Genomic DNA, 14618 nt, shown 5'->3' on the forward strand with positions numbered 1-14618 from the left:
AAAGGTAAGTTTTCACCAAATTTCGTTAAATAAAAAATATTTTTGTTAAAGATAAAAATAAAAAACCAAAAACTTGGTTTTTTGAATTTTTCACATAAATTTTGAGGTGATGTGAAAAATGTGTGAATACAAAAGTTTTAGATCTTTTTATTACCTACAACTTTGCCATTTAACTTTCTTCGATAGGACTTTTAGTTTTGCCGGAAATCGAGATAAACCGTTTTTTACCCTTAAACCTCCCCCCCCTACCCCTTCCCGACCTCAGATCGACCGTAATTTATTTTTCCTTTCATTTTGATCATATTCCCCTCCTTTTCTAATGGGTTTCATCCTACTGTAATTTTTTTCACTTTTTATTTATTTTAAAGGCTATCTGCACTGGTCTATTTACCGGTATTCTAATTTAAATAATTTTTAACTTTCCCCGACATCAATTTAAGACTGAGTTTCGTAGAGCCATAATCGTCGTGCACATGCATAAATACATTTCGTCACATTCATTTCAGTTTATGCGATTCAATTTAGAAACCTAAGCAGACCATCTTCACAGGATCGTTTTAATAATGCTCTTGGTAGGTCCTCAAGTAATCATCAAATTGTATACTGTATTTTAAAAAAATAGGTTACCTATTTTTAACCGGCCCAAAATATAAAGTAAATACAATTTCCATTATTATTTTCGGTTTGTTAACAATTAATTATTGTAATTCAAGCAATGGGTCAAAATGATTTTTACTCACTTATATAATTTTTTAAAGTGTTTCTTGTTAACCAAACATCATGTATAGTAAATAGTTTTATAATACTTTTGCGTATTTCATATAAATGAATTGTTAAGTTTCGCTGCTATTACGTTTTAAGTAAAGCGTCAATCTGCACTTACTTTAAATTAAGGAAACTTCATCTCAGCTCAGGACCAAAGTGAAAGTAGTAATAAATTACCAGACCGCCTGCAGTTCTTTTTACTTGTAGAGAAATTTAATATCTGCTAACAACTGAAAAAAAGATTTTTGTCCACAGTTATTTATTTTGAAACAGTAGTTATACCTCCAGTTAGACGTAATCAAATCATTCGGAACAAAATAGTATGAGGAACAATAATATGTTTGAAAAAATTATTGATAAATGAATCCCAAAATATTTGTTCTAGTATTTAATCTTACATCGTAAAATTCGAGTTATTAGTTTCTAAACGAAATTATGTTGATGAGCGTTCTGAACACAATTTAAAAATAGAACAATTTTCGAAAATGGAACACATTATTGTTGGATTTTGAATAATGCGACGTTGCCGAACTTACCAGACATTCCAATGATTGGCCAACAATTAATTTCGCTGTAGTTCTTACAATATCCGTGCAACGCAAACTATCAATGTTTCAAATTTCCATTTCAATTTTAATTGGTAAATATTAACGGATTATTCTGTATCCTGAGCTAAATTAATTTGATATCTCGATACTCAATATCATTTCAGATCCCATAACTATTCTAAGCACGTTGCTAATGCATTGATGCTTGATCATTCCTCTATGATCAGATTTATAATAAGCACGACTATTATAAATTATATTAGTTCCAGGCCCTTACTTATTTTATGCGTTACGTAATTTCACATCAAGTTGCTATTCGAGTTCGGTAAACGGTTTTCAAAACTTCAAAATTATATTCGTTGTACCTAAATATTTCTATATTATTTAATAAGGCAGCGCATTTCTCTTTTGAGGCTGGCATTTAGTTTTACTTTTTACGCGTTAAGTGTTTTAAAGATATTACATAGATACTAATACTCACATTTTCATAAGCATATCTAGAAATATTTTTGTCACTGGTTTGTTTCTTCGAGCGCGCTCATTAAAAGTTACTGATTCGAATTTAACAATTATTTTTGTGTTTTATTTCTATGATCACGTTACGATCACGTAAACCACGAGATGTATAAAACGGTGAGGCGCAGCTAATCAGTTCTTAAAGGCCGGCAACGCACTTTCTAACATGTGTGTCCTTTGTTTTGCGGTAACTGACATTTATGGCTGCTCCGTAGGCTCACTTACCCTTAAATAAATATCTCTGGTCTCTTAGCCATAATTTACATAGATATTGCAAAAACGTTACAGTTATTACATTTATCATATTATATTTCAAATAATACGTACTACGTTCTATTGAATATGTGTATATCGCATATTTTTGTAAAATTTGTTTTCTGAAATTTCAATCTCATATTGTCGAAACGCTGCCTTTTCGCTGAATTGGTTGTGAGTGATTTGGGCTGTGCATAAAGCGCTTTTCGCATTAAAAATAAAATTGTTTTACGATACACTTTGGGTGGCACGAAAAACTGGAATTACAGCTTTCGGGATACTTTTGTACATGATTTATGTAAAAATAAAGTTAAGTATCGGGAACAAGCGCGTCAATTAGTACTGAGAAAGGAAACTGCTTTTTCTCACTAAGTAGACACAAATTAATTGGCTTTTTTCTTTGTTAGTTTTAAAGAAAACAAATAACATTCTGTATTTACAATTTTCTTAACCAACATATACAAATATAATAGTAATAACTAATAAATAGAAAATTAAAACAAATTTAAAAAGTTTGGTCCCGGTGGCGATACTTTTTCGTTGAGCGAGGAAAGCACCAGCTCTGGGGATATTTGATTATTATGTTTAGGTTTTAAAAAATGAGGACCATCACATACTTATTAGTAATATATAGGCAAACATATAAAGATTTTGTTTGATAAAATTTGATTTGATTGTTCAATATACTTTAGAGACCGACACAAGGATAATAACGGTACCATTTTTATGGTACGATTTGTCTTTAGCCTATAAATGGGCTTCAGTTTCGGCGATTACCTATTAATCAGCGCAAAATTTCTCTCCAACGAGAATTCTCTTGAGGTTGTTCTCCTGAGAACAGGAGTAATAAAAGTAGTGATAAAAAAGCCAGAGAAATGTGTCTGCGGTAAAATCTAAGTTCAAGCGTTCTACAAATTTCATGCGTACTTTTTAAACAATGTCACTTTCAACAAGTATAAAATGAGCAATACTCGTATTATCAGAAATCCTAGGAAACGTAATGTCTAATTGTGATAGGTACTACTCAAAGTAAGCGAGGCGTATGTTTCTGTGTATCTAGTATGTTAGATCATAGGCTATTAGTCCTCCGTTATTGAATTGCCTGCTAATGAAAGTGTCTTTGTGCTCTGCCTTTATGCTCAAGATTAACCATTATCGTACAGAAACAGGACTGAGATTGTGGCTGCCCCCGAGGGTATAGTATTGTACTAAGTTCCTTACACTTTGTAATGCATACAGTTGTTACTGTTGCTGTATTACTGTAAATGATAGTTGTTTTAAACGAATGAAGGGAAATAAAGCGTAGGTTTGTTTGTTAAATAGTTTTCTTTTATATGAAGTTCTTGAATAATTAAAAAACCTGGGTTTGGATATCGATAATGCCAATATAGAAAACTAATTTCGAATATATGTGTTACACACTACAGTTATAACAGAAATAGCAAGATGTAAAGATTCTCTTGAAGCAAGGTTTTATCATCTTATAGGACGATTGCGTAGTAATATTAGTTCTCTTTTAAAGAACAGCGACATTCACAATAGGAATACAAGAAATAAGGGAAAACTTTTCCAGCCGTCTTACAGGTTGCAGAAAATAAATACTTCATTTATGGGCCTAAGTATACGCTGCTATAACATGATTCCTAGTGAAATATTGGAACTGCCTTTAAACAGATTCAAAACACATATCAAAAAAACCTTAATGTGTAAAGGTTACTACACAGTCAATGACTACCTGGAAGATAAAAATGCTTGGCAATAGTTCTAATTATGTATGAATATGTGTGTAATGGTGAATGTGGTAAATCACAGAACAGATTTTTATTTTTTTTTACTTATGTAACTTTAATGACGTTGTGGTTTATGACATTTTCCTTTGAATAATTGTAACGTAAAGGGAGGGCAAAACTTGCTGAGTTTCTTGCCCGTTCTTATCAGAACAAGGCCTCCTGGTAGTTTTGCGAACGGATGGCGTAGTCCTGCTCTTTCGTGAATTTTGTAAACGTTGTTGACATTCATAAGCATGCTCTAAGAAGCATCTAAATTGAATAAACGTATTTTGATTTGATTGATTTGATTTGATTTATTATTTTGAGCTATTACCTATTGTTGAAAATATGACGGTAGGTACAGGTATTTAACGCGATTATTACCTATTACCTTTGAATTTGTGTTAGTTAATTAAATCTGAATCTAATTTATATGTCGAACAATCTGTGATATTCTAAAATACTTTGCGAACTAACAAACTATCTAACTGTTTCTAAAGCGAATAGTATGAGCAAGTATTATACTAACATTAGAGTAGGTTAAAAATAATTTATGCTAAAATTTTCAGAAAAGGATAGAATTGACTGTAAAAAATAATGTGTGGATATTGTTCATGCTCTAAAAATAATATACTAAACTAAAAACACTTTAAATGGAACCTGTTATAAGTTTAATCTCACCGCAAACAATTTAAGCTGTGATGGCGTGCTTATAAATTTAAAATTAGTTATAGCTGGGGCAGGTCGCAGTTCGCATTATCCCGATCCCGCGGACGGATTACTTTGCGCTCGCAGACATTGCCTTTAGAGCTATGCTGAACCAGTAGTACTGGTATGAGTTTGACAAAGTTCCAATCATGAAAATGTATTCATAATGCATTGGACGCTACCTACTTATACTGACGACGACACAACCGTTTCATGAAAACTGGCACAGGACTAAACATTCTTACATCGCTTACTTTCTAACTTAGCCCACAACTTTTTTTGTTGATGCAATAGTCATTTAATTTTCAGCTAATAATTATTATTATTACATTCGAATTAAGGCTATTTAATAATAGATATTTATATCTATGTTCATTATTAAAATCGCTCATACGGTGAAATCAGCAACCTTTAGAACGAATCGACAGCGTGTGTCAGGCATCTACTAGATTATTCACAAAAAAAATTATCACGAAACGGATACAATCTAAAGAGATTAAGGTTGGACGTTCTAAAATTAAATTTATAGCCTAAGTTGTTTAAAAGGACAGTGAACTCACTAGCCCCTAGACACTAATCACTTTCGTGAAACAAACACATGCGTAGCGAGCATTGAGACATCAAAGACTGCAATAATCTAGGATAAGATCACAGACAATAGAAGCTGGCTGCAGCTTGAGATTTTCATTATAATGTTCCCTTTTATTATAGACACGCGTTGTACGGGTACGATTTTACATAACATACACAACATGAGGGAATTTTATTAAATGTTGAAAGGTTTATAGCAATTTAATATACGGATTTTCTCAATAAGTGAGTATTCAATATTACTTCAATGATCTTTACGAGTAAAATTATAGTCAAGAACCTTCCGACGAGCCTTCCGAAGAGCCTTCCGACTCATAACAATAATACATTAACTCCGATTTCAACGGATTCCATTTACATTATCTTGATAAGACTTTGTTTATCAAATTATTACTAAATTCAAAAACGAAAGCATTTCGTGTACGCATATCTTGTAAAATTCTTCCAAAGATTTACTGAGACTTGACTACCTAGGTCAGTTTTGAAGATCGGCTTTTACAGATATTTATGTATTTATATTCTATAACTCCAGTGCTCTTATACATTTCTTTCTCAGTTTTTATTTAATTACGCATTGGTAATTTTATATTTTAGAAGGTCACTACTTTAAACGCGTATATATATAAATATAAAATATATTTGGTTTTACATGTGTTAGTATTATCTGTATAAAATAATTCATAGTGAAATGTTTATACGAGAGAGGTATACATTTATAGATTAAAAACTTCTTCGGGACAAATGCGAGTTATATTATTAACATAGCCCAACGTTTCAAGTGCTTCTCGGTAGTGCGAAGACAAAATTGTGTCTCAATAAATAAGATCAAAATGAAATGTATTGTATAAGTCTTTACAAGCCCACTTCGCCCCCAAAGAGAATGGGGCGCCCCCATGTCGCAACAGGTTTGCCTCCTTCCAGTCTTGAACTTCCCTACCGTGTTTAATGCACTAGTTGAAGTTTCAAAGTAACGACTCAATTATCTTACAAGTAATACATGAATTGTAGTGCAGAATATTGTTTCTGTTGTTCGAGTTATGTACATACCCGAGAGTTACTAACCGTTTACAAAAAGAGGTTAGTTTGACCAGTATCTATGTGATGATGTATGACGTAAAAGCAGGTATATTTTTCCTATATCAAAATCGAAATACGTTTATTCAGTTTAGATGCGTCTTAGCGCATGCTTATGAATGTCCAAAACATTTACAAAACTCGCGAAAGAGCAAGAAATTCAGCAACCCTCCTATATGAAACGTGATGATGTATGTTTATCCACCAATTTCCTTTTTACTGATGATCTTCATCAGGTATGGAATATACCAGGGAATAGTCCAAGTTTTGAATTCGTCTTAGTCGTCATTGAGATGTAGATATACAGGTTTTTGTGTCCCCTACTGATATATAAATATACTTTACGTACTTAGGTCAATGTTGCCAAGTATTTGAAGTATTTTTTTTTACTTATTGATTGTTTGTTTCGTATTCATGTACCCTTTTGAATAACTTATCCTTATCACTCACATGTCTATGTGTGAATAAATAAACGTAACAAAACATTCTTTAACTGATCTCGAATTGTAATATTTGAATTACGAACGTCAAAACAGTTTCCTTTATTGACGTACTTTATACATAGAATATCGAATTATAAATGTGTATTTATTTTTTATTCATTCACAAAATCCGTAGTCTACTTTTACTTGTTATTTATACAAATAAATAATCGTTATTTTACCTATAACGTTTTTGAATTAGGTCGTAAATGTTTGTCTATGGTTGTCGCGCCATATGAATTGGAACATGATTGCTATTTGACATCCATGGTTTTTAACCAAACATTGTCATATTTTAAGTGAATTTAATATCCGATGAGCACTATTTCAGTCACACCGAGTTCTTTGTCAAAATACTAGTCGGCTACGAGAGTTGAGTTCGGTGGCGGTTGTTCGAGAGATGTTCAAATGTGTGTTAAATGATACTTTTTGTTTGAAGCTGGGTGTCAACTGGCTTTAATCGTTTAAAACATGAGCTTATAACTAACATTAAATTGAAGGGGAAGTGGGGTTGCCACGCTTAACTAACTAGCTTAACTTATTTAAGGGTTCTTAAAATAATATAAGTGACACTTTTGTTACATTTAAAGAACACATCGGAAATGAGAATGAGTGTGCGATGATTGCTACATTTGGTTTTCGCTTCTTATTATTAACTAAAATATATATGTATCTTAACTAATGTTAGGTTACATAACTCTAGTCATAAGTTATTTTAATAGACAATAAATTCTGTCAGACGGCTAAAAGAATTAATAATGATTGTAGGTTGAAATAAATAAAAAAGGTGAAGTTGCGAACATCATTTCATTCAAGTAATTTTTAAGCAGGTTTAGCTTAGGGGTTAGGCGTCCACCTCTAAACCCTCATGTCGAGCCTTAGAACCCTACACATCTGTGTTTGTTTGCAATTAGTTCTTGACCATATGGTGAAGGACATTGTAAAGAAACCAGCTTGTCCTGAACCCAAAAATCGATGACGTGCCATCAGGTACAGAACAACGCCTATAAATATATCTCTTTATAAATTGCAAAGTAGCATTTCCGAGTCAAATTTGCTTACCATAAATACAATTCATATGATCAGGAAACCCTAGAGAATCCCCCACAAAAGACAAAGTCCCGACCGCAATAAAAACTTTCTAATCAACCGAGGGAATTTTAGTAGTATTCAACTCCTCTCGATTCAGTTTCGCCAATTAATTAATGTTCGAAAACTGCTTGTTGTTTGAGTCATAGAGCTTTGGGCGTCTTGTCAGATGAATATTATAACAACAAAGTCCGCGCAATGATTCATGTAAACGTTTTCCATTACTTGCTTTTATCGTTTATTGGGTTTTGTTGCTACGTCTACCTTCTTTAGTAGTGCACAACCCGAGTTTTGGGTTAGATACCCGCAATTGTTACGTTTTTGCAATTATAATAATATTATTATTATGTATAATATTATTATTATGTATAATAATAATAGAATAATATTAATATACTAAAATATTAATATATTATAATATTATTATATATGCATTAATTAATATAGAATCAGTATAGTAAAAGTTATTTAGCTGCCTGATGATATTTGCTATATTATTCACGTTAATAGCGATATTACTTTGAATAAAGTTCACGGAGGTAGACGTAATTAATCACCTTAAAATTCTATGAAAGCGTATTTTGAATTTATCTCATTTCATAAAATATCTTGTGATAAATGAAATAGATTATTATGACTTAAAAATTCTTCTTCGATCTTAAATGTAAATCGCCATTATTGATCGTTAAGACCTCTGAGACGTGAGGGACACAAAGGGTCAAATTATGGGCCACACTGTGGAGTTTTAATAGTTCCACTGTCCAATTACAAGTCAACCAAGATGATAGGGTTGAGTACCTGTCCTAAAATGGAATTACTTTAAGTAAGTAGTTTGTGATTCACAATTTTGACACTATTCAGGAATTTGCAAAGTGCTTTAAAAATTCCACCTCGGAATAAATTAGTGTACGTACATTTCGTATGTACACGTAATTTTCAAAGATTTAAAGCATAATTTCAATGAATAATCTTATCAGGATTTTTTTTTTTAAATCTCACCTCAGCTGTGGACTGTGTTGTTTGTGTCACGTTGCACTGGCGATATTACTCTTTTCGTGGTGGTGGGTTGGTTTAGAGAGTACACAAAAATTCCATTTTGTGGTTACTCTTAGTTACCTTAAAAGTTTTTACAAAGGTATAATGATGATAACTTATAAACAATGGGTAGACTACTATGTATACTGAGTATAGTACTTTGTTACCATAGCTACGATATTTTAAACATTCTAATTACAGTACAAACATAGTATACTCTCATTTTCCGCTTTAAAGCTTGAGCCGGTTGAGTTTTAGTATGTATCAAATAGCAATACTATGTGACTTAATTTCGTCGAAATATAGTAATATTGGATTAGTCACAACTACTTCAGACTTTAATTTACGATGAACAGAGTAGCATCTTGATGTTTTTTATTACTAATCGTAAAGTATGATTTTAAAAATATAAAAAAACTTTACTTTTATCGAGAAAAAGAGATCATATTATAAAACAAAAAAAAACAATAAAGCAATACGCAACGCATTTTGCTAGCCCCAGGACTTTCAGATAACTGCTATATTATTGGTTGCTTATTGTTTTGTATCGACACAATCGACTAAGTTGTTTCATAAAAAACTCATAAAATTTACATACTATTATAGACCAACTGAGGTTCATACTTTTTAATATGCTTACGGTACTCAGTATTGAAATTAAATTTCAGTTTTGAACTTCTAAAACTATATACAGTATGAATATTCAGGGTAATTTGTAAAACATGGCTGAAAGTTGTAGGGATTTGAAACTCACGAGAGTGCATTATGTCTGGGATATGAGGCACTTGTCTCGAGTAGAATACGTATCAGACTGGGCTGAAAAGTGTACGTAGTATTTCCTCGTACCTTGAGAGCGATATTTTTTTTCCGATCGAAAATGTCTTATTTATTTTAAGCATGTTTTAGTTAATACTTAATTATCATAGAAAATGAAAAGAAAGATCTGATTCAGCCCTGCGATTCTGTAACTCACTTCACGAACTCACACAGCGGTTTTCGCATCGGCGGTCGCTCTCAAATCAGTCGTGAAGCAGTCATTTTATGATTTGGCATTCTGAAAAGATGGGAGCTTGTAGTTTATTGTTTATCAGAATGCCAAATCATAAAATGACTGCTTCACGACTGAATTGAGAGCGACCGCCGATGCGAAAACCGCTGTGTGAGTTCGTGAAGTGAGTTACAGAATCGCAGGGCAGCACTAAAATATTCCATGTGTATGTAGAATCTGATAAAAACGTAGCAATTTTGCAGCTGTAGACAAATCAAAATGTATAATTAAGATGTAGAAATACAATTCTTACTAAACCATATTACAACTAAAACTCTCGTCCGTAAGTTAAATGTTGATAAAATTGTTGATAACACTCTTTGTTATTAACAATTTAATTTAAATGGGAAAGTCATTGCTCATACCTAGACCTATTAGTATTCAGAGCGCTTTTCAAATCCAAACGTAAACACGCCTTCGAAATGAATATGGAATCCTTGTAAAAACTTCCACAAAGCCGTGTCGTACAGGCATCCAGGTCTAGCTTTCAGACTGCTTTTTAAAAGCCTTTGTGTCAAAAGAAGCGAAATGAAAGTGGAACAAAGAGCGATTGATCGAAATTTAGGGGGACGATTAATTTATTGAAATACGTTTTAGTTAAGAGTCTCGACTATTATAGGTGATTTCATATACAGCCTGTTTACCAAATTTTTTTTTTATGTTACACTTTGTTGCACTAAACATTTGGTAAACATACATTCATATACATGAAATGAAATGAAATGAAATGAAATGAAATGAAATGAAATGAAATGAAATGAAATGAAATGAAATGAAATAGTTTATTCTTGCAAGTAGGACTATATAAATCACTTTTACAATGTCTTCCTAAACTAGATGAAGTCGACATTTCCTAACTGACTGCCCTGAGAAGAAATGTCGAAACAAACTCGGGGGTCTTAGTCTCTTTTATAGTCCAGATAATACAATGATAAATTAATAAGTTGGTGTAAACAAATGCAGAGTATTTACTGGACTGGTCTTTGGAAGAAAGAACCAGATCGATCTGAGCAAGCCTGCGCCAGCAGACGGCTAGCATGCCCCGAATAGCTCATGCAGCTCAACCATTTTTGAGGGAGCTGCACAACCCGGTACACAACAATACCGCCAGTGGCACCATAAAAATATGTGGGGCAACAACTCACTCAGATCGCCAGCCCAAAATAACTATAGACTAAAATGTATCAAATTATAAATCAAGCAAAAGAGTTTATGATATACCCGCATAATGTTTACACTTACAATGAATACAAAATGTATTTTTAAGGTGTACCTTAAAGCAAGGAAAAAATAATGAAATTGAAAAATATAATCGTAATATAAACATTATTCACTTGGCATGTCAAAGTGTAAAATATTGTATGCAAAAGCACAAAACATGTCAGTATTGTAGAAAAAGAAAAAATGAATATGCACTAAGCACAAAACATGTCAGTAATGTAGAGAAAAAAAAATGTAAAAAAATGAATATGCACTAAGCACAAACATGTCAATAGAATAAAATAAAATGCATATGCAAAAGCACAAGACATGTCAGATTGTAAATATGTACAACATGCAAAAAAAAAAAAAAAGTGAAAGACAGCTTAAAAAAAACACAAGCGATAGCTGTATAAGCGAGCAGCTCAATCCCAGGCGTTTCTATCATTTAAATAATCGGATATCCTGTAATATCCTTTAGTTAATAATTTTGATTTAATAAAAAATTTAAATTTCTTAAGGGGAAGTTTACGAACATCCATAGGAAGTTTATTGTAAAAGCGTATACATTGACCCATGAACGAGTTGCTTATTCTATGAAGGCGAGTAGCATGAACTGTTAAATTATTTTTGTTCCTAGTATTTCGGGAGTGATGATCAGACAATTTGACAAAATCCGGTTCGTTTTTGTGAACATAAAGTAAATTTTCAAAAATATATTGTGAAGTTACAGTCAGAATGTTCATCTCTTTGAATTTCTCTCGGAGAGAAACTCTAGGACCTAAGTTATATATAGCGCGGACAGCTCTTTTTTGTAATAAGAAGATTGTATTAATATCCGCACAGTTTCCCCAAAGGAGAATGCCGTACGTCATCAAGCTATGAAAATAACTGAAATAAACAATTCTGGCTGTATCCACATCAGTAATTTGTCTAATTTTCCTTACAGCATAAGCAGCTGAACTGAGCCTTCCAGACAATTTGTTAATGTGTGGGCCCCACTGTAGTTTGGCGTCAACAGTAATGCCAAGAAAAACAGTTGACTCAACAGGGTCCAACTCTACTCCATTCAGTTGTACATTGGTGCTTAACTGCCTCACATTAGGCGTAGAAAATTTTATTAATTTAGTTTTACTTGAGTTCAAAAGCAGATTATTAACATTAAACCAATGGACAACCTTAGATAGTGCCAAATTAACTTGGTCAAAATTTTCAAGTTGGCGCTTAACTTTAAAAACAAGCGAAGTGTCATCCGCAAATAATAGGATTTTGTGATCATCCCTTACACAAAAAGGTAAATCATTGATATAGATAAGGAATAAGAAAGGACCTAGAATTGAACCCTGCGGAACACCCATAGTTACCACAGATCCTTTTGATTTTTTGCCATTAATATCTACACTTTGTATTCTATTGTCTAAATATGAACTGAGAAGTCTAAGAGCCTTATTTCTAATGCCATAGTGGTGTAGTTTCTTGATAAGTGTGTCATGGCAAACACAGTCAAAAGCTTTGGACAAGTCACAGAATATGCCTAAAGCATCCTGTGAATTCTCCCAAGCCTCGAATACATTTTTGAGTAGTTCCACACCTGCATCTGCAGTAGACCGACCCTTAGTAAATCCAAATTGTTTGGAGTGAAAAAGATTCTGTCTGTTAAAATGCTTTAGCATTTGCTTTAAAATTATTTTCTCAAAAATTTTGCTCAGTGTAGGCAAAATTGAGATAGGGCGAAAATTCGTAGGATCGGTTGTACTACCAGATTTGAAGAGTGGAATCACCTTGCTTAACTTCATTAAGTCCGGAAACACACCAGATGCGACACAAGAGTTGAACACAATTGCCAGAAATGGGGAAATACATTCAATTATTGAGGATATTATTTGAACTGACAACCCCCAAAGATCGGTGGACTTTTTTACTTCCAAATCTTTAAATGCATCTAGAATGTCCTTAGCACTAACAACTGTAAATTCAAAACTTGTCCCACATTCTGCGACACAGTCTTTAAGTATGTTGTATGCGGAGCCGGAAGACGACAACAAAGTTTGAGTTGTTAATACAGGAATATTAGTGAAAAAAGATTCAAACTCGGTTGCCACCTCCAAATCCGCCCTAACATCTATATCATTAATTTTAAGATGAAAATCATTATTCTTAACTGTGGTTCTTCCTATTTCAGAATTAATAATATTCCAAGTAGTTTTAATTTTGTTTGCAGAAGATCGTATTTTGTTTTTAATGTGTAAAGATTTTGCGGCAGCGCAGGCTCTCTTAAAAGTCTTAGATTAATTTTTAACATACTCCCTAAACCTTTCACTATGATCATGGTTCCTTTCATTATATAATTCAAATAATCTTATTCTGCTTTTAAAAATACCTGGTGTTGCCCAGTCACTAAACAAAACTCGATCACTAACAGAAACTGATCTAGATGTAAAAACCTTCTTAAACTGAGAATTAATCATGTTAAATAATGAAGAGTAAGCTTGGTCAGGGTTATTGTGATGAGGCAAACCAGGCAGTTTTTCATTTAAATTATTTTAAAAAAGTTCTAAACGATAACTGGTTACTGGAACAAAATTAACATTTTTTCGATTTGCTTTAACAATGTCTTTAGTAAATGAAACCAACTGGCCACAGTGATCTGAATCTAACAGATTAATAATTGAATAGAAAGTTGGCTTCACATTTGTAAAAACATTGTCAATACATTATTAAGTAGGCAACGAGTGACTTATCGCTAACAAGCATTCTCTTCCAGCCAACCCTAGTAATCAAACGAAAGTTTAAAAATAATTACAGATAATAATGTAGACTTATTCAATTACAAAACCAAAATAAAAAAAAAACTAAAAAGGTTCTAAAATACATAAAAATAAGATATATACATAAATTCATTCTCACTCTATATACTCGTATAAAAGGGTTGGAAAATATTAAAAGGATTATGATGAATACGCCGTAATTATGATGAATACAGTACATAAACCTTATTAGCTTATGACTTCTTTGAATACCTTCCCTTATTTTCAGATGGGATATGCATCTAACAATCAATAATCAGTATTTTACGTATTTACAATGGTTATTTTTTAATCTGTTATATACGGATTGTAGCTTATGCTTTAAGATACGTTTCCATACACAACAAAAAAAAGATAGTAAATTAAATGTTGTACACATACATTAAACGCCACAGCTATTGCTTACGACTCTCCAATACTTTCAGTACTGACACCAAAAAATCAATATTCAAGGCGTTTAAATACCTAAAGCCTGCGTTATGATTGTAAACGGCGGATGCTACGTAGATACATCCGTTTCATATATAAATAAAATCAAAACATGTTTGTAGTTTCGTGATCCCATTTAATCAATACATACTCTGTATGACAATGCACTGATTTCCCGTCAATGTTATTCCTGTTGATTCTTTGATATGTAAATTTGTATGCCCGCGATCACTGCCTGAATAATAGCTTTGTTAAACGCAGTTAGTTTATCATACACCTACCTGTTGCCACCCCCTCCCACA

Source organism: Pieris napi, chromosome 14 (assembly GCF_905475465.1).
Source record: "Pieris napi chromosome 14, ilPieNapi1.2, whole genome shotgun sequence".
Lineage (NCBI taxonomy): Eukaryota > Metazoa > Arthropoda > Insecta > Lepidoptera > Pieridae > Pieris > Pieris napi.